Source organism: Scyliorhinus canicula, chromosome 2, assembly GCF_902713615.1.
Source record: "Scyliorhinus canicula chromosome 2, sScyCan1.1, whole genome shotgun sequence".
Classification (NCBI taxonomy): domain Eukaryota; kingdom Metazoa; phylum Chordata; class Chondrichthyes; order Carcharhiniformes; family Scyliorhinidae; genus Scyliorhinus; species Scyliorhinus canicula.
The window spans coordinates 164784890-164808667 of NC_052147.1; the positions used below are offsets into that span (position 1 = coordinate 164784890).

The 23778-nt window shown below is 47.4% G+C and overlaps 1 protein-coding gene across 13 annotated transcripts in view; it reads right to left on the bottom strand.

Annotated features, from left to right (window-relative positions):
- The window catches only part of LOC119961066 (microtubule-associated protein 2-like), a 418551-nt gene that overhangs the window by 223980 nt on the left and 170793 nt on the right, over positions 1 to 23778 (bottom strand). For 12 of the 13 annotated variants that reach the window (XM_038788632.1, XM_038788629.1, XM_038788614.1 and 9 more), the window contains exon 3: positions 4552 to 4600. The exons of the other annotated variant lie outside the window; for it this stretch is intronic. The gene's annotated coding sequence lies outside the window, so the exon portion shown is untranslated. The remainder of the gene's footprint in view (positions 1 to 4551; positions 4601 to 23778) is intronic. 13 annotated transcript variants of the gene reach the window in all.

Below are 23778 nucleotides of genomic sequence, written 5' to 3' on the forward strand. Positions count from 1 at the left end.
TATCCCATAGTGCGATGGAATATGAGTCATTCAATTGTTTCAAGAAGGAGATAGATATATTTCTGATTTTAAAAAGGGTTAAAGGGAAATGAGAAACAGGTGGGGAGGTGGATTTGAGACCGAGAAAAGAGCAGCCATGATCTGATTGAGTGGTGCGCAGGCTTGAAATGCGGAATTGCCTGCTGCGGTTCCTAATTCCTAGGTTCCTATTTTCCTACATTCCTGTCATCTGTCACTTGTTCTGAAGCTTTGTTTTCACAGAGTTCTGACCCTATAATCTGTCATTGTACCTTTATGCCAGTATCAGCACCCTCTTTGGTCTTTAGCAATACCATTAACACGCTCTTTGTATCGTGTCCATGACATATTTGTCAAATCTCTCATAGCTCCCACCTAACCCTGACCTTCTATTTTGCTCCATCTCCTCTATCCCTGTAAAACACCATAAAATCCATCATGTTTCTCTCCAGCTCTGAAGGAGAGTCTTACAGACTCAAAATGTTAACTCTCTTTCTCTCTCCACAGTTATTCGAGCTTTTTCTGTTCTTATACCAGTGGGCATTTAATGACGATGGAATCTTATTCAAACACATTTCGAAAATTAGGAACAGTATCAAGGTAAAAAAACTAAATGTAATTTTAACAGGCAAATAGGCTGAGAAAAATTGTGAAGGATACTCTTGTTTGGTTTCTCCATAATTCACTGCTATCTGTGCTATCATAACCATTCAACATTACCTTGAAGCATTGCATTTCACTAACTCCAGTAAACAATCCTTCAACTCAAACACAATCATAACTAGGGCAGCAGGGTAGCATGGTGGTTAGCATAAATGCTTCACAGCTCCAGGGTCCCAGGTTTGATTCCCGGCTGGGTCACTGTCTGTGTGGAGTCTGCACGTCCTCCCCCTGTGTGCGTGGGTTTCCTCCGGGTGCTCCGGTTTCCTCCCACAGTCCAAAGATGTGCGGGTTAGGTGGATTGGCCATGCTAAATTGCCCGTAGTGTCCTAATAAAAGTAAGGTTAAGGGGGGGCTTGTTGGGTTACGGGTCTCGGGTGGATATGTGGGTTTGAGTAGGGTGATCATGGCTGGGCACAACATTGAGGGCCGAAGGGCCTGTTCTGTGCTGTACTGTTCTATGTTCTATGTAAACGTTGCCATTGACCTTGAACTGCAGAGTGAAATGTTTATAAATCTCAAACAACCAGACGCACTGTCAATTATATTGTACTAACTAATATATTCAGGGACACAGAACTGTCATCCCCTCACCCCTCCTGTCTTCAACAGGAGGTAACTTCCACCCCCCGGTTGAAGTTCGGACCTTTGTTGCGGTGGCTACATAGTACCGCAAGCACAGTCCTATCCAAATAGGCATGTTTTTACGGCACAAGAGGGAAAGCGAGACGGTACACTCCCACCCCAGGCACAGTACTGATCTGAGATGGGGACGCAGCAGGAGCCAAACATTTCAAAAGTGAAATTAAGAAACACTTCAACATGTGCTAGATTTGCTATAAGAACATCATGAACATGATGACAAAATTTTTGTTAAAGGTGCTGACTGGATCAACAGTAAGTTTAAAAATTAGATTGCCAATATTAATGATTAAACACAACGGGCGCGATTCTCCGACCCCCACGCCGGGTGGGAGAATCGCAGGAGTGCCAGGCGATTCCCGCCACGTCGCCCTGGCACCCGCATGCGATTCTCCCACCCCCCCAAAAACGGTGTGCCGCGTTTTACCACAGGCTTCTCGGAGAATCGCCACTCGCCGTTTCTAACGGCCGAGCGGCGATTCTCCGGCCCGGATGGGCCGAGCGGCCTGCCCAATACGACCGGTTCACGCCGGCGCCAACCACACCTGGTCGCTGCCGGTGTGAACAGTGCGCGAACGCTGCGTGTGCGGCCTGTTGGGGGGGGGGGGAGGTGGAGGATCGAGCACCAGGGGGGTGCTCAGGAGGGGTCTGGCCCATGATCTGTGCCCACCAATCGGCGGGCCTGCTTCTCTAAAGGACGCACTCTTTTTCCTCCGCCGTCCCGCAAGATCAATCCTCCATGTCTTGCGGGGCGCCCGCAGGGAGGATGGCAATTGCGCATGGGCGGGTGACGTCATTCAAGTGCCACCGGCCGCTTCAATTACGCGGCGCCACTTTGACGTGGGCGGCAATGCCCGGCGTGCGAAATTGACGCGGCGCCGCTCCTAGCCCCCTGGGGGTGGGGAATATTTCACTCCGGCGTGGGCACTTAGTCTCCCGTTGGGAGAATTGCGCCCAACATGCTTGCGCAAAATTTATACGATCCCTTTTTAATGTGAATCTTCAGTAGGTTAAGATACATGCGTTAAAAACAAAAATAGAAGAACGTCTTAAGAATGTACAAAAGAACTTAAGAAGTAGAAGCAGGCCATTCAGCCCTTCCAGCCTGCTCCCCCATTCAGTGAGAACACCATATCTTCTACTTCAATACCGTTTTCCTGCTCACTATCCCCATATCCCTGATGTTTTTAATATTGTCATGTGAAATGAAAAATGAAAATCGCTTATTGTCACAAGTAGGCTTCAAATGAAGTTACTGTGAAAAGCCCCTAGTCGCCACATTCCGGCGCCTGTTCAGGGAGGCTGGTACAGGAATTGAACCGTGCTGCTGGCCTGCCTTGGTCTGCTTTAAATGCCAGCTATTTAGCCCAGTGTGCTAAACCAGCCCCTGTGAGAGTACTTTTAAGAAATGGGTGTTTATCGAATAGCTGTAGTGATGTCAGAGAGTGGGTGGGGTTAGGCTGTCTGTCTGCTTTTACTTTCGCTTTGGGCTCGCAGCTACAGAGTGTCTTTAGTTTCGTTTTGAGAGCTGGATAGCTGAAGCCACAGCAAGAAGGTGTATTAGTCTCTCTCTGCAATCTAAAGACTGTCTACAGATCTTTTGGTGATTTAAAAATAATACCTCTTTCTATGGAGAAGTTAAACCTGATGTCTTTCTGTAAAAAGGTTTTTTTTTGTCTGATGGATGTTGCAAGGAAAGATTTAAGAGTTACTTATAGAGTACTGTATTCTTTGGGGGACTTATTGGTGTTGATAGTTGTTAAGATGTTTACTGTGGATTTATAAAGTGTTAACTGGTTTCATAAATACACATTGTTTTAAGTTAAAAGTACTGTAGACCTCTGTTGCATCACACCTATACAGTAGGCCCGTGTGCTCCCCATAACCACAATCTAGTAAAGTTGTGGGTCAGGTGAACTCCATGATACACTTTGGGGTTCCCTAAACCCTGGCCCATAACAATATATAGAAATCCATCAATCTCAACCTTGAACATCCTCTTGAACATACTCAATGACTGAGCCTCTACCGCCTCTGGAGCAGAGAATTCAAAGGTTCACCTCCCTTTGAGTGACGACATTCCTCCTCATCATACCCTAAATAGCCTGCCCTGCAATTGGAGGCTGCATCCCGTGGTTCTAGAATATGCACGGGTAATACTAACAATAATTTCTCGGCTACAGTTTATTACATGCAGTTAAATTCATCAACACAAAATTCAATTTTCCCCCTCCCCACTAGTCTACATCCTTCTCCCAAAAATGTTGAATCACTCAATGGTAATAGTTTCAAACTATCCTTTTTAGCTCACCAATATGGCCATTTTCCAAATACAAGTGTAGCCTGGGAGTGATAATAGTGTCTGATTCGGAGATCATTGGAACTGATCTCAATTCTGTTCTCACCTGAACATGCATTGCACTGCAAGACAGAGGCCCAACTACATTTAGTATGAGGACACCTTGAATGCGGATTGCATGGAGGGAAAAAGATCAAAAGACATACAAAGAACAGAGAAATTGGGCAGAGAAGAGAATTCTCACAGCCCTCAAGATTTGGCACAAACGAGCAAAGACATTTATAAAAATTGCATAGGAAAACATTCCCACCGATAACCAGGGGTTTCAACTGGTCCATGGAAAGTAATGCAAAGTTAAATATTTTGCAATTAGAGGAAACAAAACCCTTCTGATGTCAGTAATCTAATATAAGTCAGCTTAATTTTCCAGTACTCCACGGGACAAAAATTACATTAAAAAAAATGGAAAACACTCATTTACAATCCAACATCTTAACTGAATTATAATATTATGGCTTGATAAGATGTTTAGAAAATCTACATGGTGGAAAAAGAAAGCAACTTTGTAATCAGCCCACAATATCCATTTAACCATGCAGTTACCCCATTTTCATTGTCCCAGTATTCACTCTCTCACTTTTTCCAGCCAAGCATATGTGTGAAACGGACAAAATAATGTAATGAGGAATAGATTCACTTCACTCAAAATAAACTTTTCCAGATTTGAAAATGCAATAACAGACATATTCATTGCCAAATATATAATACTTCATTTATAATGATAATGAATGACCAACATTCGGACTGGGCAAGTGTTTATCCCCAGGTAAAATAATGGAGCAACTGCTGCTGAACCTCTACATCAATTCCGGAGGTAGTATGCATACAGTTGCTTTCCATTATCATTAAACACAAAGAATTGAAGGGAATACCTTTCAAGCAGATCTTCCACGCTATCCAATTTGAAAAATCGACCGTATTCTAAAAAACAAATATCAGTCGGTTACTGTCTAAAAATGCAATTCATCATCATACCTGGAGATGGTCCTTTTATTAAAAAATACTTGTATTCTAACTAGTCTTTCTAATTCTGAAATTGCATTTCCTGATAATCTTACTAACTGATACGTTGAACTACATAATTTATAGTCTTAAATGGCTGCACGGTCATTCTATTGTAGCCTGGTTCAGTCTTCACACACTCGCACAAAAAAGCCCAATTGATTCTGTTGGATCAGATGGTACTGCAAGTGGAAATGTTCTTGCAGCAATTTTAGCAGCTCAGCAACGTCAGAAATGTTAAAGGCTGGGTAGGTGGGTGGGGATGGTTGAAGGAAGCAGCAGTTAGACAGTCATGACAATTAGAAAGGATTCTGCTGCATTCTCATCTGTTTAAGAGCATGCCAGGAGTTGGCAACACATCCTCCCTGACGAGGATTTTAATTGCAACCAGTGAAGCATTTCCCTTGAATTGAAGCGTAATCCTTTAGAATGTCACGCCAGGAGACCAAGGAATACAAGCTCAGCAATTCAGGCTAACAAAACATCCAATTGTTTTTTTTAGATCTCAATCTTTTTTGTTTCACTTATATACGTTCACAAAAAATATACAACATAGTCTGAGAGAAAACAAAAGAATAATCAGATCTTTAGACATCGTTTGGAGAGCAGTAAATTACTTCAAGAATTACAAACAGCAGAGTAACTACTTGGCTACACATTTGGCACATTATTAAGAAATGATGACATGACACAAATAGATGGTTTTGATTAAAGATTAAAAGTGGCAATAGTCAATGAAGCATTTCTATTTCTAACCACAGTCAGTAAAGTAGGTCACAGATTTCCAGAGGTTTCAGATTACTAAGGGGATCTAGAATGATTTAATGTATTTTTTATCAGAGAATGAAACATGCAATTCGACTAATTTCCAGATTCTTCCATTGTTTATGCAATTATATTCCAGGGTCAGTGTATTTTATGGAAACTTGAAAGGAATCTACTTCTGCCTGTATATGCAAGAGATCAAGGAGGGCTAAAATGGCACATTATTTATTATATCAAGTATAACAAAGTAGATTTTAAAAATTTTCAACTTCAGTAATCAGGCAAAGAAATGATCTCTTTTTAAAGTAACATGTAGGGTAAATCAGTTTAGTTGGGCCAAAAAGCAAATTTTCCATGATTAAGATTATGAAGGATTAGAATCATCACACTGTGAAAACAATTAAAGGTTTGATAATTTGGCTTTGGGTTCGGTTTGTCCAATTAATAAAAAGAGAGGTACAAATCGTGTGGTGGAACAGGCCGATTTTAATCACACCAGTTTTGGTTTTGGCACATGAAAAATGAAATGAAAATGAAAATCGCTTATTGTCACAAGTAGGCTTCAAATTAAGTTACTGTGAAAAGCCCCTAGTCACCACATTCCGATGCCTGTTCAGGGAGGTTGGTACGGGAATTGAACCGTGCTGTTGGCCTGCCTTGGTCTGTTTTCAAAGCCAGCGATTTAGCCCTGTGCTAAACCAACCACAGAATGAGGCCAAGCACTAAAGCATTTACTTGTGAGGGAATTATTCCTGTGCATGAATCAGAGATTATTGGGATTAAATGGCCCCCAAACTGGCTTTTCATATTTTTACTAAATGACTCTGTTGGAAATGAAAAAGAGCATTACTTCCAGCAGCAAGAATTGGAAGAATTACAGAAGCTCTACAGTTCAGAAGGAGTCTGTTTGGCCCATCAGGTCTGCACTGGCTCTCTGAAAGAGCATTCTACCTAACCCCGCTCTCTGCCTTATCTCCTTGCGCATTTTGTTTCCAGAAAGCAATCCTATCCAATTTTGAATACTTTGATTGATGCTGCCCCCACTTCCCTCTGAGGACGTTTGTTCCAGGCTCCCTCTTTGCCCTAAAGGCTCCCATTCTATCCCATTTTTCTGATTTTTGTATTTGTCCTCTATTTGACAGAAAAGTTCAGCTTCAAACCTCACGTTAAAATTCTTTGCCAAAAATATTTACATCCATCTCTGAAATATTGTTCACATTGAGCTCCTGCACAAGCTGCATCACAAAATCCTCAAATATCTTTCACACATCATGGCTGCCTTCCATGTTTCATTAAATGCAAACTACAACTCACCCAGAACTCCAGAACCCGCATCTTATATTTCACTGTGTCCGCTCTTTATCTATCACCATCGACATCGTCAACCACCTACTGTTTCCTCGTCTTTGAATATGAAGTTCCCCGTGGTCTCGCCTCACTCTATTGCTGAAATCCTTTGCATTATAGTCTAAGGAGTACCCTCCACTTGGACTCTGGCCTTCTTTCCCACCCTCTCTGCTTCTCCGAGCAGATATTTCATTCAGCACATCCCAGCTTTTCCCAATGCATTTTGCATTACCATATCACTCCTGCTTTCAAAGTCTTTGTCAAAATACTCCTTTAACCACACTTTGGTGGCTTTCTTTTCAAACTCCAGCTCAGTGTTTTGATCTGTCATACTTTTACTCTGAACTATAAACACAACTCCTAAAATGTTCCTGATGTTGCCAATTCTACAGTTAATGCAGTCAATTTTTCCTTCAGTAAAACCTCGTGTACCACATTGAAAAAGACCAAAGACTGAAATGACTCATTTGTGAGAACACAAACTGTCAACACTCATTTCAATTAGGAAAAAAATGACATCATATGGAGCAAGTTGTATAATGTCACAAGACAGCCTACTAGTACCCTAAAATCTATCATTTTTATTGCCCCGCCTTAAAAGGCTCACCCTCAGCTTTTCTATCTTCACAACCCATCACCCCATCTGCAGTCTTTCTATCCTCATCAAACTCCTTGAATATGCTATAATCTCCCAGGTCCATGTCCTGCACCACCCGCCCTACACCTCACTATTTAAATCCCTTCATTTGGGTTTTCACCGCTCACACAGAACCAAAACAACCTTGCATTTTCTGTGACTGAGGGTCAGCAACACTTAACAACTGATGTAAATCTGCAGTATAAAACTTGCTTCCTTCTCCCCAATATTGGTGATCATTAGTGTCTCTGAACCTACTTCCCTTCGTATTTTTCACTGTGTCAATTGAGTACTCTGTTTGACTGGCCCCCTCACGTGTATCCCACCCTGAGAGGTGACCAAAACAAAACTTCTATTATTGTAGGATTTGAAAAGCAATGCCTGACAGTGTGGTGAAAAGAGGTTCAGTTGTAGCTTTTAAAAGGAAATGAACTTGATACTTGAAAGCTAAGAAACTGCAAGGATTTGGGAGAAGAGCAGAAAGTGGAACTAACTGGACCACTCTTCAAAAAAGTCAGTGAATGGACAGAATGGCCGCCTTCTATGTCGTATTCGATGATTTTAGGTAACATTAGCCGTGATTCTCTGCTCCAGCGACAGAGTGCGGGCGCCGGCGGGAAAATGGGTGCGTTTTACCTCGCTGCCTGCGCCCGTTCCAGGATGGCATTCTCCGGCCTACAAGGGGGCTAGCAGGGGTGTGGCAGGAAGCGCTGGTGTGTGGCCTCGGAGACCTGGCGCCACGTAAACAATGCAGCGCCGCGGCGCACATCAGGTGACGTGGGCGCACAGGCCACCGATAGGGGACCATGACACCACGCCAACCAGCCCCCAGGTTCACACACCACGACCTGGAGACGCTGCTGCCGCCCTCGAGGAGAGGAGGGGGCGTCTGTACCCCGGACCCGGCCGGAGGGTGTTAGCCAACATGGCCCGGCATCTGTGGAGGGAGGTGGGCATGGCCATGAGTGCCACCGCGGTGACACCCAGGACTGGCGAGCAGTGCTGTAAAAAGCTCCACGGACTACAGAGGGCAGCCAGGGTGAGTGCCCAGCAGTGTGCCCATGGCACCAACCCCCCTACCCCTAAAATGTGTGACACCCACCCCCTACCCAGGGGATGGTACAATCACAGCCGTGAGGCACATGGCTGCAGCCAGCCATACATGCCGTGTTAGCCCTGTGCCCTGATGCCAACATAGACCCAACTGCATGTAGTGGACCGCCTAACAATGCTGTTATTCCTCCCACCCCCCCGCAGAAAAAGAGCACCCATAACCAACAGGAGTAAATCCTGACCAGAGGGGGTGAACCTGACCTGCGCCAGCTCACCGTGCACGAGCAGAGGGCACTGGACATAGCCGGTGCACCCGTGGACTGGGAAATTGCCAATGCCGAGGTCGAGGGCGCGCCACCAAGTGATTTTCTCCCCCCCCCCCCCCCCCCCCCCCCCCCGGTCTGTCTCCTTTCCCCTCAGCCCTCCCCCCTCAGCCCTTTATCCTCAGCCCTCCATCCTCGACCCTCCCCCCTCAGCCCTCTCCACTCAACCCTCTCCCCGTAGCCCTTTCCCCTCACCCTGTACCGCGACCCACACCCCCGTGGACCCGCCTAACCATGATGGTGTATTGTGTGTTGCAGGGACACGAGGTGACCGACCTGGAGCACCTAGCAGACACCGCCCGCATCCAGCGCCAGGGTGGCCAGCCCACAGGGACTGTAGCAGCAACGGGGAGGGCAGCTCCAACAACAGTCCCCTGGCCCAGTCCAGTGACGACACAACGACACAGGACCACCAGCACATAGGGGACAGACAGATACAACACGACCACACAGGACAGCAGCACACATGGGACAGATGGACACGACATGACCCACAGGACACCAGCACACAGGGGACAGATGGACACGACATGACCCACAGGACACCAGCACACAGGGGACAGATGGACACGACATGTCCACACAGGATACCAGCACACAGGAGACAGACAAAACACGACACCAATACGGGAGGGACGGCACCCCAGGGGACCCCCGACCACAGGTCCGATGAAGACACTGAGGTTGCGTCACTGCTAGCTCCAAACCCCGCCATCACAGAGACACTCACCTTGGTTGCCCATGTTAGTGGTGAGGCTTCTGGGACACTAACTGGTGCGCACCGCACAGCCGTTCCGGTACAGTAGGTGGAGGTAGGAGCAGCCGGGGGCCGGACGGTGGCAGGGCAGCCCAGCCCCAGCAAACACCTGTCGCCCGGACGGGTCCCTGGAGTTCCCCCGCCCACCCATAGACCCGATGCAGTCGGGGATCCAGGGGCGTGTGAAGGTGCCACACAGGCCGACACTGCATGGGTGGCGCCCGCGGTGGAGACAATGGTGGCGACGGTGTCGGACATGGGTCTGAGACTGCAAGGCCTGGGGCTATCCGGGCACGCAGCGTCCGTGGCCCGGGACAGGACTGCGGTCGCAGAGGAAGCCATGGGCCAGAGCCAGCTGAATATCGCAGAGGCGCTCAACAACCTGGCCCAGCCCCAGCAGGCCACTGCCCAGTCCCAGCAGGCCATCGCTGACAGCATCAGCGCCATTGGCTGGGTGAGCCAGACATGGATGGCACACTCCCTGAGCTCCATGGCCGTGAACGTCCAGACCCTGGTCGATACCAGCGGAGGCCTCCAGGACTGGCAGCGCCAGGTGATGCCAGTGCCCCAGGTGCTGGATCCGCCCACACCACCATCCCATGTAGAGCCCCAGGGGCCACGGGGGTGAAGGGTGCTGGGAACCATCCCGGGTCCCCCTGCAGGGGCTTCCCGGAACCCCACGCCACATTCGCTCCCCTCCACTGCCCCTGGTGCACACCACACCACCCTAATTGCCCGAGGTGCGGCCTGGCCCATCCAGGCCGGGCCGCCCCAGGAAGCAGCCGCCGATGGGGGCCTCAGTCACAGGGCAGGAATCACACGAATCCACCTCCAGTTCTGCTGTACCGTCTGGGGAACACCTATACGTAGTCATTGGGCTCGTAAGGCCAGAAAGGTAGACACGGATGAGTGAGTTGGCACGGGTGCAGGACACTGATTATTTAGATGGGCTAAGGCTCATGTACAGGACATCTGGTATGAAACACATTCCACACCTATGTGAACTGCCTCTGTACGATGCTTGCGGGGGTGGGGCGGCGACTGTGCCAGTGTGTGCGAGGGGTGCTGCGATAGAGGTTGGGCTCAGGTGCGTGTGACCTACGACACCCCCCCCCACTCCACGGTTTCCCCAAGCCGGCCTGCCCCCGGCCATACAACAGGGTCATGAGATGCAGTGTGAGGGCTGCGTGCAGAGTCCACTCAGGTGGAGGGTCGTGGTGTGGCCATGAGTCAGACATTGTTGAATAATATATGGCTCGGAGCCCATCGCAGAGCAGGCTGTCATCATCCTCCATGCCTTGTAGCAGATCCGCGTACACTATCGACCGTGCCCCCATCCCGTTGTGCCGCGCATGTGTCATGGAGGGGTGGTGTGCATGCGGGTGTTGTGGTGGCTGCGGGTGTTATGGTGGTTAGGGGGTTGGGGATAAGGGTAGGGGTGGGGGAGGTGAGGGTGGTCATCCGTTGGGGAGGTGCCGAACCCGCTGCCTATGCCCATACCCGTCACTACTGCCGCCCACCGTGGTCGCCGAAACGTGTGCTACCCGTGCCTCCCGGCCCAGCCGGTGGCACCGGGCAGCCTCATGTTCCTGTCCATCCCCCATGTCCTGTGCATCGGCTCCACCCTCACCATCCCCCTCATTGGGGGAGGAGATCCCCTCATCCTGACCGTCCTCCTTCTCTTCCAGCACATCACCCCTCTGCTGGGCTATGTTGTACAGGATGCAGCAGACCACGACAGTGCGGCCAACCCTCTCTGACGGGGTACTGGAGGGCCCCTCCAGAGTGGTCCAGGCATCTGAAGCGCATCTTAAGCACCTCAAAGCACCTCTCGACCACACATCTGGTCGCTGCATGGGCATCATTGTAGCATTGCTCCACATCGGTCTGTGGCCTCCGTATAGGCATCATAAGCGACGACCGCAACAGGGTAACCCCTGTCGTCCAGCAACCAGCCGCACAGGGGGGAGGGGGGTTGGTGTGGGTGTCCCTCGAACATGGCAGGAATGAACGATTGGGCCAGTATAAAGGTATCATGCACATTGCCAGTGTACCTGGCGCAGATGTGCAGGATTGTCATCCTGTGATCGCAGACAACCTGCACGTTCATTGAATGTTTAGGCACATGGTCCTTTCCTCCGAGGTGGGCCGCATGGCGATGTGCACTCCATCGATCACCCCCTGCACCATGGGCATCTGGGCAACAGCAGCAAACTGGCATCCTGGTGGGCGCGGTCCGCAGGGAACAGTATGTACCGGTCCACGATGTCGTACAGGGAGTCAGTGACGGCCCAGATGCACCTGTGCACCAATGGTTGGGAGATGCCAGACAGCTCCCCACTCGGCGACTGTCATGAAGAAGTTGAGGGCGACCGTCAGCCTGAAGGCTACCAGGATGGCATGTCCACCCCCGGACCCACGTGGTGCCAGGTGTGCCATCAGGTGGCAGATGTGAGCGACGGTCTCGCAGCTCATCCGCAGTCTCCTCCTGCACACCCTGTCCGTGAGGTCCTCGAAGGACATGCGGGGCCGGTACACATGGTGTCACATCGGATGTCTCCATTGCCGTGGCACACCCTCCTCCTCCATCTCCTCCTCATCCTCCCCCTCGGCATCCCCGTGCTGTGGTTTCCGCACAGAGTGGTGCCCCTCCTGCGCAGCTTGCACGTACCCCACTGCAGCCCACTGCTCTACAGCAGGCTCCACCATCTCCCTCTCACGCCCGTGCTCCAGCTCCCACTGGGCCTCATGCAGGGCAGCAGCCCCCGTCACGGCGGCCAACAACGCTGGAAGATGGCCGAACATTGTACGATCTGTAGGGGGTGGGAGTAGACAGGATTTCATCATTGGTATCTCCCCCCCCCAACTTCACGACCAGGTGCCATAGGCAGCATGGCAGGCCCTGTTGCCAGCACACGCCCCACCCCCGCTCCCTCAGATCCCCGGCACCTGTCGGCTGTCCCCCCTGCCAGGGCCACCATCCGCTGGCACTGCCCTCGGGGGGTCAGGGGCTGCCGTGTGTGCTGCCCTGGAGCAACCCGCCGTTGGGCGCCGCCGGTCTGGTGGGGGTCGGGCACACGTCAGGACGGTAGGACCCTGTGGGCCGCGATGACAGACGTGCTGGGTGGACGAACGCGTGTCCACCGTCATGGCGGGCTGTGGCCCCCCGGCATCCCCACCGCCACCCTCCCCCACCCCCACCTCCAGCAGCGGATGTGAGGGGCCACCCGTATCCCCAATCTCATAATCCTCCTCTTACACTTTTCTGTGTCCATCACAGAAATGAGGGACTGACCTCATTTGCTTCAATTCTTACCTATCCAATCATAGCCAATTGATTTGTACCAATGATTTCTCTCCACATTCTTAAACTATTATCTGTTTCATCCTCCGCGAATCCTTCATTGCCCCTTGTATATACATGCCATGCCTTAGTGAGGTAATTTGAAGCATCCATCCACTCACAAATATACCTGTTCGCCCTCCCCATCACTTCTCTCAACTCTGCTGCCTGAGGACTCACTGTTCAACATCCAATCTTGAAGGACCCATAACATTAATTCATTTACGTGATGTGGGCTTTGCTGGTTAGGCCATCATTTATTGCCCAACCCTATTTGCCCTTCAGAAGGTGGTGGTGAGTTGCCTTCTTGCACTGCTGCAGTCTGTGAGGTGTAGGTACACCCACTGTGCTGTTAGGCAGAAAGTTCCAGGATGTTGCCCCAGTGACAGTGAAGGAACGATTATATATTTCCAAGTCAGGTTGGTGAGTGACTTGGAGGGGAACCTCCAGGTAGTGGGATTCCCAGGTATCTGCTGCTCTTGTCCTGCTGGGTGGTAGTGGTCATGGGTTTGGAAGGTGTTGTCTGAAGAACCTTGGTGAGTTACTGCAGTGCATCTTGTAGATGGTTCACAAGGCTGCCACTGTTCATCAGTTGTGGAGGGTTTGAATGTTTGTGGAAGGGGGAGCAATGAAGTGGGCTGCTTTGTCCTGGATAGTGTTGAGCTTCTTGGGTGTTGTTGGAGCTGCACACTCTTGACTTGTGCCTTGTAGATGGTGGAGTCAGCAGATGAGTTACTCGCCGTAGGATTCCTAGTCTTTTACCTGCCCTTGTAGCCATAGTATTAATATGACTAGTCCAGTTCAGTCTCTGATCAATGGTAACCCTCAGGATGTTGATAGAGGGGGATTCAGCGATGGTAAGGCCATTGAATGTCAAGGGGCAGTGGTTAGATCCTCTCTTGTAGGAGATGGTCATTGCCTTGTGTGGCGCGAATGGAACTTGCCACTTGTCAGCCGAAGCCTGGATATTGTCCATGTCTTCCTGCATTTGGACATGGACTGCTTCATTATCTGAGGAGTCATGAATGGTGCTGAATATTGTGTAGTCATCTGCAAACATTCCCACTTCTGACCTTATGGTGGAAGGGAGGTCATTGATGAAGCAGCTGAAGATGGTTGGGCCTTGGGCACTACCCTGAGGAACTCCCTCAGTGATGTCCTAGAGCCGAGATGATTGACGTCCAACTACCACAACCTTCTTGAACCACTGCAGTCCGTGAGATGTAGGTACATCCACAATGCAATTTGGGAGGGAGTTCAGGATGTTGCCCCAGTGACAGTGAAGGAATGCCGATATATTACCAAGTAAGGGTGCTGAGTGACTTGAAGGAGAACCTACAGGTGGTGAGGTTCCCAGGTATCTTTTGCTCTTCTCCTTCCAGATGGTAATAGTCGTGGGTTTGGAAGGTGTTGTCTAAGGAACCTTGGTGAGGTACTGCAGTGCATCTTGCAGATGGTACACATGGCAGCCACTGTTTGTCAGTGGTGGGGGGTTTGAATGTGGAAGGGGGAGCAATTAAGCAGGCTGCTTTGTCCTGGATGGTGTCGGGTTTCACGAGTGTTGTTGGAGCTGGTAATTGCCTGGCATGTGTGTGGTGCGAATGTTACTTGCCACTTGTCAGGCCAAGCCTGGATATTGTGTTATGGGAGTGGCGTTTTCAGAACCCCAAAATGTTTCATGGAGTTCAACCAACCTCTCCCTTTAATGTATTGTTGCTTTTGAAGCACACGGCTTGGTCTCCAGGTGTGGTTTTACAATTATGGACACGTGGGTTTTTAAACACAAAACAATGTTTATTCCATGAAATCAACTTAACCTTTCTGAATAAATGTTGGATCACTTACCACCCCTTACTTCAAAGATAACCCCCAAAAATAATACAACACTAAATAATCCCTCAAAATGTTCCTTAAAACCTCTTTAAACACCTTTAAACAGAAACACATCAGGTTGAAGACATTACTATTATGAGTTTAAATCACCCAAATGATTCAGAGATAGTATTTCATGGCAGAGATCACAACAGAATCCAGCTCGCTGCAAACACAGACACACACAAGCTCTTTTCCTCATGCAGCTCTCAGCAAACCAGCCAGGCACTTTTCAGCTGCTCTCCCAAACTGAAACTAAAGGCAGAAGTGAGCTCAGCTCAGCTACCCCCACCCTCTAACATCACTTCAGTAATATGAGCTGCTCCATTTCTTAAAGGTACATCGCTTAAACATCCATTTCTTAAAGGTACTCTCACATGACACCTCCCCACAAGAAAAAAAATAAACCATCAACTTCAAGATGGTTTCATTTTTCACTTTTGCACCATCCACTAAGAAATGTACACAGTAAATATACTTTTTTGTTTCACAAAAAAAAACACACGCAAACAGGCATAATAATAAAGTCCAACTTTCCCGTTCTTCTTCCTCCAACCGAAATCCTTCTCGATTGACAGTCTCGTTGAACAATAAAGTCAATGCACGATCCATCCATTCCCCTACGCCTCGGCAATTCTCTTTAAAGTTAGATACTTCAGTTCAATCTGATCACACAGTCCCTTGCAATTCTCCAATACAGGAGCATCGGTTATTGATCATAGAATTTACAGTGCAGAAGGAGGCCATTCAGCCCATTGAGTCTGCACCGGCTCTTGGAAAGAGCACCCTACCCAAGGTCAACACCTCCACCCTATCCCCATAACCCAGTAACCCCACCCAACACTAAGGGCAATTTTAGACACTAAGGGCAATTTATCATGGCCAATCCACCTAACCTGCACATCTTTGGACTGTGGGAGGAAACCGGAGCACCCGGAGGAAACCCACGCACACACGGGGAGGATGTGCAGACTCCGCACAGACAGTAACCCAAGCTGGAATCGAACCTGGGACCCTGGAGCTGTGAAGCAATTGTGCTATCCACAATGCTACCGTGCTATCACAGCTTTCAGGCAGTCACATGCCTTTGGAAAGTCCGCTGTCCATTGAAATTTTTGACGTTTCTTTAGCAAGTCCATCAGTGGAGTAATCACGCCACAAAACCTTTGCACAATGGTTCGATCAAATCCATTCATGCTAAGAAATCGCATTATTTCCCTTCGTCGTGAAGGTATTCGAAACTCCTCAAGGAAAGTGATTCGGGCTTCTCCAAATTAACTTTCGGCTAGGTTCATCACCAAACCCGCCTCCTGAAGTCGATCAAATAACTCCCTCAGATGTTTTAAATGTTCCTTCCATGTCTGGAAGTTGGAAATAAAAGCAGATTGTCCCACTTTCTCAATGCAATCCTTCAAACGTGGGACAGGTTAAGAGTCCGTTCTTGTAACTGCATACACCTTTCGATAGTCCACAACCAACCGTTGGGTACCGTCTGGTTTAGGTACCATCACTATGGGTGAACTCCATTGGCTGCAACCCACTTCAATTATGCCATTTTTCAGCATACTCTCTGTTAACAGGTTAAGTCTATATGGATGTTGTTTGATAGGAAAAGCATTTCCCACATCTACATCATGTATAGCCATTTTAGTGCTTCCCAATTTACCTCTACAAACTTGCCAATGTGATATCAATAACTCTTTCAGGTCAGTTCGTTTTTCCTCTGGAAGGTAACTTAACAATTCATCCCAATTTTTAAGAACATCCTCATTTTCCAATTTAATTTGAGGTATGCCAAATTCACAATCATCTGGATTTGGTTTGTCACTTTGGGTTAGAATCATTAAAACTTCCTTTTTCTCCCCTTCCCTTTCAAAGTACTTTTTAAGCATATTCACATGACACACTCGGTGAGTCTTCCTTCTATCTGGTGTTTTTACCACATAATTCACCTCACTTAATTTCTTTCAATCTGATACGGTCCACAAAACCCAGCTTTTAAAGTAAAACCACTGGTAACAACACTAAAACTTTATCCCCACTGACAAAACTACGAACTTTGGATTTCTTGCCCGCTACCCATTTCATCACATTTTGTGCAACTTTCAAATGTTGTCTAGCCAATTTGCCTGCTCTATTTAATCATTCCCTAAAATTTGACACATAATCCAATAGTGTAATTTCCGATTTCTCACCCACCAATTTTTCCTTAATCAATTGAAGTGGTCCTCTTACCTCATGACCAAAAATTAGTTCAAAAGGACTAATTTGGTAGACTTATTAGGTGCATCCCTAATTGCAAACAGTATGAATGGAATTCCTTTATCCCAATCTTCTGGATAATCTTGACAATATGCCCTCAACATTGTCTTTAATGTCTGATGCCACCTTTCTAACGCTCCCTGCGATTCTGGATGATACACAGTTGATTTAAATTGTTTTATTCCTGAGCTATCTATAACTTCTTTGAATAACTTTGAAGTAAAATTTGATTCTTAGTCCGATTGAATTTCTGTGGGTAGTCCATATCTCGTAAAGAATTTAAGTAACTCCTCCACAATCCTTTTAGCTGTAATATTACGTACTGGAATGGCCTCTGGAAACCTAGTAGACACATCCATTATAGTCAAAAGATATTGATTACCACTTTTTGTTTTATGAAGCGGTCCTACACAATAAATTAGGACCCTTGTAAAAGGTTCCTCAAATCCTGGAATGGGTATTAAGGGCGCTGGTTTTATCACTGCTTGAGGTTTCCCCATCACTTGACATGTGTGACATGATTGACAAAATGTAACTACATCTTTATGTAGTCCAGGCCAATAAAAATGTTTCTGGATTTTAGCTTGACGAGATGGATCAACCACTCGGCACTCCAGCTGAAGATTGTTGCGAATGCCTCAGCCTTGTCTATTGCACATACATGCTAGGCTCCTCCATCATTGAGGATGGAGATATTTGTGGAGCTTCCTCCTCCAGTGAATTGTTTAATTGTCCACCACCATTCACAGCTGGATGAGGCAGGACTGCAGAGCTTAGATCTGATGTGTTGGTTGTGAAATCACTTAGCTCTGTCTATTACTTGCTGCTTATACTGTTTGGCACAGAAGTACTCCTATGTTGTAGCTTTACCAGGTTGACACCTCATTTTTCGGTGTGCCTGATGTTGCTCCTGGCATACTCTCCTGCACTTTTCATTGAACCAAGATTGGTCCCTTGGCTTGGTGGTAATGGTAGAGTGGGGGATATGCCAGACCATGAGGTTGCAGATTGTGGTTGAATACAGTTCTGTTGCTGCTGATAGTCAACAACGCCTCATGGCTGCCCAGACTGGAGTTGCTAGATCTGTTCGCAGTCTATCCCATTTGGAAAGAAGTCTTACAACACCAGGTTAAAGTCCAACAGGTTTGTTTCAAACACGAGCTTTCGGAGCACTGCTCCTTCCTCAGGTGAATGGAGAGGTATGTTCCAGAAACATTTATATAGACAAAGTCAGAAATGCCAGGCAATGCTTGGAATGCAAGCATTTGCGGGTAGTCAAATCATTACAGATCCAGAGATAGGGGGTGATCCCAGGTTAAAGAGGTGTGAATTGTCTCAAGCCAGGACAGTTGGTAGGATTTTGCAAGTCCAGGCCAGATGGTGGGGGGTGAATGTAATGCGACATGAATCCAAGATCCTGGGTAAGCGTTCTCCAAGGCAGTATTCAGGACACGTGACAACGCAGAATTGCCGAGCAAAAACTTATCGCTAAGTTCCGTATGCATGAGTGCGGCCTCAACCGGATCTCCACATCATATCCCATTTAGCACAGTGGTAGTGCTAAACAACACAATGTGTGGTATCCTCAATGTGAAGATGGGACTTTGTCTCCACAAGGACTGTGCGGTGACTACTACGATCCTGCATGGACAGATGAATCTGCAGTAGGCAGGTTGGTGAGGATGGGGTCAAGTATGTTTTTCCTTCTTGTTGTTTCCCTCACCACCTGCTGCAGTCCCAGTCAAGTAGCTATGTCCTTTATAACCCGGCCAGCTCAGTCACTGGTGGGACTACCGAGTCATTCTTGGTGATGGACATTGAAGTCCCCCATCCAGAGTACATTCATCGCCCTTGCCACCCTCCGTGCCTACTCCAAGTGGTGTTCAACATAGAGGAGTACTGAGTCATCAGCTGATGGTGGCCGGGACGTGGTAATCAGCAGGATGTCTCCTTGCCCATGTTTAACCTGAAGCCATGAGACTTCATGGGGTCCAGAGTCGATGTTGAGGACTCCCAGGGCAACACTCTGCCGCTACCCGTGCTCGATCTGTCCTGCCAGTGAGACAGGACATACCCAGGAAAGGTAATATTGGTGTTTGGGACATTTTCTGTAAGGTATGATTCTGTGAATATGACTATGTCGGGCCATTGCTTAACTAGTCTATGAGATAGCTCTCCCAACTTTAACTCAAGCCCCCAGCGGCTGTTTAGCACAGGGCTAAATCGCTGGCTTTGAAAGCAGACCAAGCGGGCCAGCAGCACGGTTCGATTCCCGTAACAGCCTCCAGAACAGGCGCCGGAATGTGGCGACTAAGGGCTTTTCACAGTAAATTCATTTTTAAGACTACTCGTGACAATAAGCGATTTTCATTTCATTTTTCATTTCAGATGTTAGTAAGGAGGACTTTACATGGTAGACAGGGCTGGGTTTGCCGTTGTCGTTTCCAGTGCGTGGTTCGATGCCATGTGGCCCGTCTGGTTTCATTCCTTTTTGTAACTTCCTCCAGTTAAATCCTGGTTAGACCGAAACATTATTATTTAAAAAAATATATATTTCACTATAAACGTGTATCAAAACAGGTTACAGCAAATAAACATCCCGGGAAACATACTTCCCTACAATCAACTACGTAGTCTGTACAGATTTTTCACCTTTTTCACCCCCCACCACCGACGAACAGCTCCTCAAACACGGTCACAAACATCACTCCCCTTTTCTCAAACCCCCCTGCTGAGCCCCTTAACTCATACTTTATCTTCTCTAACCACAGGAAGCAGTACAGGTCACCCAACCATGCCGCTACCCCCGGTGGCAATTCTGACCGCCTCTCCAGCAAAATTCGCCGCCATTCAATCAGAGAGGCAAATGCCACGACACCGGCCTTCCTCCTCTCCATGAGCTCCGGTTTCTCTGAAAACCCAAATATCGCCACCAAAGGGTCCTGATCCACTCCCTCCTCCACTATCCTGGGTTAAGACCGTGAACACTCCCGCCCAGAATCTACCAGTTTTTCCCAACACCAAAACATGTGTGCGTGACTCGCTGGCCGCCGTCAACACCTCGCACATTCATCTGCTACTCCCTGAAAGAACCCACTCATTCTCGCCCGAGTCATGTGCATTCTGTATCAGGCTCATCCTTGCAAAAGAGGAGGTCCCGTTTACCCTTCGCAGTGCCTCCCCAATTGATCTCCCCTCCCAGCTCCGCTTCCAATTTCTCCTTGACACCCCCCGCTCACCTCCCTGGTACCCCAGCCACTTGTATATATCCCCAATTCTTCCCTCCCCTTCCACATCCGGAAGCAGCAGTCGCTCCAGCAGGGTGTATCCCAGCAGTCTGGGGAACCCCCTCCAGACCTTTCGCTCAAAGTCCCTAACCTTGGAGCCCCCCTACCCCATCCCATCCCCTCCCATCTCCCCTTGCCCCCCCCCCCCCCATCTCTCCCCCCCCCCCCCCCCCCCCCCCCCACCACTCCCCACAGTACTGCCCGGGCACCTCCTGGTACTACACAGGCACCCATCACACTACCTGGGTAATCGGGGGGTGCCCATGGGGTTTCGGCATACAGGCATGACACCTACATGGTAATGTATTCAAATGACATTTGCGCTCAATCGTTGATGGAGTGGATAATGCTGTCCTGCATTTACACCGATGGAAAACGCAACTTTGTACTTCTTGCGATATTTTCCACTTCCGTCGCATAATCCGCCCAACAGAAATGAAAGTGAAAGATCCGACCTTTGTTCCTTTGAATACGGCTTTTTGTACATCCCACCACCATTTAACCAACCTCTGGCAGCTACCATGTCCCCACTTAGGAATTACCTTTCTATAATCCCTCTGTCTGTCAGCTCAAAACCTAGTGCTTTATGCTGAATTGCATTTTCTATGTTAAAGACACTATACAAAGGCAAGTTGCCATCAGGCCTTGCATCTAAATCTAATGCACACACACACACTTTCTGCTGACTGTGATTCTTCTGGCAATTCCAATAAAGAACAACTCATTGACTATAATGTAAGTGAATATCACTCCCCCATCACACTCACCATAATCTTAACCAATGCTTCAGTACTAAGAGTATGCTTCATCATTGGACACTCTACTAATCAAAGTGCTTCATATGGACATGAATTTCTACACTTATTCCAAGAGAAGCATTCCATTCTCAATCAAAACAAGCATAAACATCTAATTTCACTGTGTGAGAGCTTTATCTCCTGTTATAATTTGTTTTACATCAGAATTTAAAATAGGAACAGGAGTAGGCCATTAGGTCTCTCAAAACCGTTACACCATTAAATCTAATCTTGGCCTCACCTCTACTTACCTGCATGTTCCGCATCACCCTTGAATCCCCTGTATATCTCAGCTTTGAATGTATTCAATGACTCAGCCTTAACAGTTCTCCAGGGTAAAGGTGAAATTCCTCCTCAGTGCCATATTCAATAGCAGATCCCTTATTGTGAAATGGTGCTCCCTAGTTTTAGATTCCCCCATGGAGGGGAAATATCCTCTCAGCATTTATCTTGTCAATTCCGCTTTATATTTTTCAATAATATTGTTTATTATTCTTCTAAATTCAATGAGTATACCCTGCTCAATCTTTCTTCATAAGACAACCCCTTCACCCCAGGACACAATCGATTGAACCTTTGTTGAATAGAGAACACAACTCAGCTTAGGTACATTCAGAATGTTCACCCATTTGTCTAAGAATCGACATTTTGTGGTCCCAAAGAAAATGGCAGACTCATTTTTGTTTGGTTCGGAAAAACACTTTTGTGCCTTCTGAAATGCACAGCTGACCCGTGTGTGGCTTATTTGTTTTCACACAAGAGTTCAAATCCACTGTGCATTTTGTGAACTGTGATGGAGAGCAGGAGGAGCGTCGACATACAGGCAGCTGGTTAGAAGCCCGCCTTGGTTCTTGGAGCCAACAGCACAACTCTCAAGCTTCTTCAAAGGCCTCCTAAACCTCATCCACCTTCCATGTCACCCCATGCTCCCTCAGATCACCCATAATGCCTCATGCCCCCATTCCCCCTCACATCCTCCATGCACCCCAGAATCCCCCAGAACCGCCCACCTCGTACCCAACACATACAATCCTCAGGAGCCATATAAAGCAATAGGAATTGTTTGAAATGCAGTTGGAAAACAATTCAATCCATGACAATATAATAAACACTAATTCAGAAACACTTCCATTGATAGTAGAAAACGAGAAGTATAATGCACCTTTTTAAGAAATAAGCTAAAGCAGCATGCTCTCGGCCAGTTGGTCTTACATTTATAATTGGGAAAATGCTAGAATGTATTAATGAGGAAGTAGCAGTCGAACATTCAGAAAAACTCTAATAAGCAGAAACAATATGGTGTTATGTAAGGGAAATTGTGTTTGACAAATCCAGCACAACTGAGGATAGAATGAAAAGGTTGGAAAAAGAAGAACTAGTACATTTACAGATTTGGATTTCCAAAAGACATTTGTTAAGGTCATGGAGCTGATGATAATGTATTGCTATGGATAAAAAAAATTTTTTTAACCAATAGGGAACAAAATCAGCACAAATTAGTCATCAACTTAGTAAACTACAACTGGGCCTCAGTTATTTACAATCAGTTCTGATGAAGAGTCATCATCAGCTCGAAACATTGGCTAGAATTTTCATCCTCGAGGCAGGTAATTGGAGTTGGGAATATTCCTGGTTTGGCCTGCCTACATCAGGAGTAAGCACAAGGACAAGACTTTGATTGTGGAGGGGTGAGGGGCATGGGGGGGGGGGGGGGGGGGGGGTGCAAAAACATCCTGAGGCAACGCTACCGGTACAGAGATAGGCTGATAAATGCCCACTGTTACAACACCCTGGACTAGTGTGCGGTCAATTCCAGCCTTGCAGGCCCCCAAATCCCAACATAAGTGAATTAACCAATAATTTGTATGTTTTCTTGAGATCTTTGACTTTCAACTGCTTCAATGACTTATAGGCACCAGATTTGTGCATAAAATATTTTACACACTGTTTATTTGAAATAAAAGAGATAAACATGGAATGAAATAATAGAACCAAGATCTACTAATCTAATAATTCCCCAAACCCCATCCCACCCTGACACACACGAGACAGACACACACTGCAAAGGGTAGGAAATGTTCAAAATAGCAGGAATTTAACTGGATGAGAGATGTGACTCTTTACTGCTGAGGTAGCGGTTTTTGGAGACCATGATCTTCTCAGAAGTGTTGAAAACCATCCATTGGTTTGAATTTTGTAGAATCTGCCTTCAATTAGACAAGGCGGGCTGCAGGAATTCTGCTGGAGAGTCACCTCCACTTGCGCTGGCCTCCTCCAGATTGACTCTCACTCTCACCGAGATAGTATTAGAATTCTCTGAGAGTTTACAGCAGGTTTACCATCCACACTGCCTTCCAGCTGTGTGTCTAGTCTTTGAGCAGAAATTTCGGCTGCATTATAGAGAGGGAGAAAAGGGCCTGGTCTTCAGGGCCCTTTTTGTATTCTCAGGAGAAGATCAGCCTGGGCTTTTCTCAGCCTTTCCCACAGAGGTTTAACTTGCACAGACCTAACTGGAAAAAATATTTCAGCGTTTAAATCAGATGTTAAACCTTCACAGGACTGAGAGAGTTTCCAGTTCTGCTCACTCCAGCCGATATATCAGAGAGAGAAGCTCCAGTCTTTCTGGGAGAGATATTTAACAGACATTTGCCCAA